We start from the raw sequence: 4978 nt of genomic DNA on the forward strand, positions 1-4978 counted from the left end.
ATCTTCTCTTAATCTAGGACCACTGGTAAGCAAGGCTCAAATGAAAAGGAATCTAGTTTCTCCTAAAGCCTAGGCCTTTATTTCTATCTTCAAGGTAGATTTTGATTCTCTTTCAATATACTCTTATACTTTAACATCTATTTTGTCTCTACTAAGGCTACTCTGATACAAAATGCTAGGTTATTCTTTAATGATCTATTTATGGCAATATAGACATATGGGTTTGGTTATGATAAATTATCTCTGATGCTTATCTGTTTTGGTTAGTTTGTTTTTACTCTCAGTTTTTCTGCTCCTCTATATCGAGTTTAATTGCAAGCTTTCTCTAAATTGGATGTATACTCATAGTTATACATATATGTATATTGATGTTTATATTGATACAAACGCCATGATCTTCTGGTTTAGCCCATATCATGGCTCTTTTACTCACCCCTTAAGTAGATGTTTGTGTGAATATATATATTCATAATAATGTTTCTGATGAATAATGATGAACAACAAATACCCAAAAAGGTATTGAGAGGGGGGGGGTGAATTAGTACAGACAAAAACTTTCCTTAACAACTTAGTCAGTCAAGACAACACAAACTGGTTGTCTACATCACCGGTCATAACCATGGCAATACCAGTTAAACACAATGAAACTTCAAAGAGCTTAAACAGGAACTCTGAGTACCACAAAAAAACTCAATACTTCATCACAACTTCACCCATAAGAATATGCATCTAATACATCAGAAATATTGTAACCATTAACTCTGCATGCATGACCACTTAAACACAGAAAACAAAATCATCACATGAAAAATGCACAACACATAACACATAAAACTAAATATTGTAACCATTAACTCTGTTAGGAACCGATCTTGTTAAAGATCACCTGGTTAAGGGATGGCTAAATACCTGGTTATAGGTTACCTCGCTAAAGGATTTGAAGAACTCAATGATTTTGAGTCACCTTGTTAGAGGTTTTACACAAAGCATGTTAAAACTACTTGGTCAAGGGATTTTCTAACTACTAAAATGGTTAGAAGACAATAGGTAAAACACCGATCTGATAACAACACTTAATGCCAAGGCAGGTCCACTTCAGTTCCTCTACTTTTGCAATCACACTCTGCAGATCTCAACTCAATTCTCTAGTCCGGAAAGTATCACATTACATACAACCATTTGCCAACACTAACAATGAAAAACATCATCAACCTTATAGACAACTATTAGGTTAGTAGCCAAAACCCAAAAAACCCTAAGCATTTAGGTTTACATTACAATTGGTCCAATCCTGACCATTCAAACACATTATATAGAATAAAACAATCTTCAACAAATCTCAAGACATTCTGCATCGTCCATTCTCCACCACTTCTAGAAGTTGATAACCCATCATGCGTTCTTCACATACCGCTAAGATCATTGCACATTCCCGAGGTAGATATTTGATACAATCAATCTTTACATGCAAGATCCTCAAGGAAATTTGCCACACACACTAAGCTGGCGTGGCATCTCAATCTTATCTCCATTTCTTAGCTAACTCATCATAGGATGTCATCAGTTGCATCACACAAGCTTTAAAATGCAAAACTGGAAACCCTGAAGCTGAGACTACCAACTGGTAGTCACACTTAGTGAAACCCCGATACCGGTTCACTACATCTCCTCATACCAGTTCACCAACTTCTACATATACCGGTTCATAAACTTCTTCATACCGGTTCATACTTCTTCATACTGGTTCACCTATTCCTGCACATTGGTTCACTTACCAATTATTGACATCAATAACAACATACATTATCATCATGTGGCATTAGTCTCTGCACATATGCCAACAATTTCATTCATATGTTTGGAACTTTCTCTAGCTCTTGACTCCATGGTTGTGAATTTTCTCTTCACCCTTGTCTATTCTCTACATTTTCCTTTCCTTCTTTTCTTGATTTTGTTTTTTTCCGTTTCTTTTTTTATAAATTTATATTTATATATATAAATATATATTCTTATTTATATATATATTCTTTTTTTTTTAATATATTTATATTTATATATTTATATTCTTATTTATTGATGTGTATACTAATACAAATAGCACGATCTTCTGGTTTGGCCTATATCATGACTCTTTTACTCACCCCTTAAGTAGAAATTTGTGTCAATATATATATTCATAATCATGTTTCTGATGAATAATGATGAACATCAAATACCCAAATAGGTACTGAGACGAGGGGGGTTAATCAGTATAGACAAAAACTTTCCTTAACAACTTAGTCGGTCAAGACAACACTAACCGGTTGTCTGCATCACTGGTCATAACCATGGCAATACTGGTTAAACACAGTGAGATTTCAGATAGCCTAAACTGGTAACTCTGAGTACCACAAATAAACTCAATACTTCATCACAACTTCACCCATAAGCATATGCATCTAATACATCAGAAATACTGTAACCATTAACTCTGCATGCATTACCACTTAAACACAGAAAACTAAATCATCACATGAAAAATGCACAACACATAACACACTAATTTTTCACGTGGAAACCCAAATGGAAAAAACCACGGTGGGGATGAATACCCACAAGTTGTTCTTGAACTCTTTTGAAGCTCGCTCTGTTAGGAGCCTAGTCTGGTTAAAGACTTTACAACAAGGTTCTGTTAGGAACTGATCCTATTAAAGATCACTCGGTTAAGGGATGGCTAAATACCTAGTTAAAGGTTACCCCACTAGAGGATTTGAAGAACTCAATGATTTTGAGTCACCTTGTTAGAGGTTTTACACAAAGCCTGTTAAAACTACTCGGTCAAGGGATTTTCCAACTGTTGAAATGGTTAGAAGACAACAGGTAAAACACTGATCTGATAACAACAATTAATGCCAAGGCAGATCTACTTCAGTTCCTCTACTTCTACAATCACACTCTGTAGATCTCAATTGAATTCTCCGATCTGGCAAGTATCACATCACATACAACCATTTTCCAACACTAACAATGAAAAACATCATCGACATTATAGACAACTATTAGGTCAGTAGCCAAAACCCCAAAACCCTAAGCATCTAGGTTTACATTACAATCGGTCTAATCCTGACCATTCAAACACATTACACAGAATAAAACAATCTTGAACAAATCTCAAGACATTCTACATCATCCATTCTCCACTGCTTTTGGAAGTTGATAACCCATCATACGTTCTTCATATACTGTTAAGAACATTGCACATTCCCGAGGTAGATATTTGATTCAATCAATCTTTACATGCAAGATCCTCAAGGAAATCCTTCATGCACACTAAGCTAACGTGGCATCTCGATCTTATCTCCATTTCTTAGCTAACTCATCACAGGATGTCATTGGTTGCTTCGCACAAGCTTTGGAATGCAAAACTGGAAACCCTGAAGTTGAGACTACCACCCGGTAGTCACACTTAGTGAAACCCCGATACCGGTTCACTACATCTCCTCATACCAGATCACCAACTTCTGCATATACCGGTTCATAAACTTCTTCATACCATTTCACACTTCTTCATACTAGTTCACCTATTCCTACACATCGGTTCACTTGCCGGTTCAGTTATCGATTATTGACATAAATGACAACATACATTATCATCGTGTGTCATTAGTCTCTGCACATATGCCAACAGTTTCATTCATCTATTTGGAACTTTCTCTGGCTCTTGAGTCCATTGTTGTGAATCTTCTCTTCGCCCTTGTCTATTCTCTACGTTTTCCTTTCCTTCTTTTCTTGATTTTGTTTTTTTCCTTTTCTTTTTTTTTAATTTATATTTATATATATAAATATATATTCTTATATATATATATATATATATATATATATATATATATATATCCAGATTTCTTTTTTTGTTTGTGGTTCTTCTTCTGGTATCCCTTGGTAGCTAGGTGTAGGTTAGGTTTTCACTTTCAAATTCAGTGTTACTTTGGCTAGAATTCTTAAAATAGTTTACGACTATCATGGCCCTAGACTGGGATATGTTTAGTTTCAGCAGATCTCATATGTTAAATCTTTTTGTTCTATTACTTTACCTCGATTTACTCTGTTGTATGTTGGTATGAATTAGCTGGATTGACTTGAGAGTAATATGATCTTTTATGGGTAATCATTTGGTGCATTCTCATAGTGGAAAGTTATGGTAATTGTGTATACTTAGATAAAATAGGGGAATTTATCAAGTATGGCTACACTTTTTTTACCTTTTGTTTTAGACTTGTCTAACAGTATCTTGGAAGAGTGTGTAGTTGTTTTGGTGATCTGGTTTTGCACGATTCAGGTGGAGGTTCCAACATGTGGGATTTAGAACTGCCTTATACCATCATTATTAGATTATGGCATTGATGCTTTCACTTTCTGCAAACATCTTCATTGGAATTTGTATGATATTTTATGACAGGGATCATTAAATGTATTGGTCTGGAATGGCAATTGGCCACTTACTGTTCCTTTGGCAAGACTGGAGGTTTTCTTAGCCCGATTCTTTCCTACGAGTACCCACACTGGATCAGGTTGTAAACTTTATGTAATTTCATTTAATTAATAAAATTATTCGACCATAGGCCCATTATCTATCAAAAAAAAAAGTCAAGGTCAAAGTATCACAAAAAAACCCTTAAGGTTTAATACAATATTTACATTTGCAAGCCTTTGGAATGAAACAAAAATGTCATAGGTAGAACTAGATGTTGAAAATAATACACATGTTTAATGATTGGAGATTGATGTCAATTAAAGTTGATAACAACAAAAATAAATCATCTCTTGGCATAAAGTAGAACAATGTCATCCAAAATATTTAATTAAAAAGGGTGTACACAACAACTATACTCTAGACACTGTTAGTAATATTTGGCCATTTTTGTATGTGTCATATCTCAAGGGAGGTCCCTTCTAATAGTATTAAACTTTATCTTTGTATTTTCTATTTTTTATATAATAT

This window comes from Cryptomeria japonica, chromosome 7, assembly GCF_030272615.1.
Source record: "Cryptomeria japonica chromosome 7, Sugi_1.0, whole genome shotgun sequence".
Taxonomy (NCBI): Eukaryota; Viridiplantae; Streptophyta; class Pinopsida; order Cupressales; family Cupressaceae; genus Cryptomeria; species Cryptomeria japonica.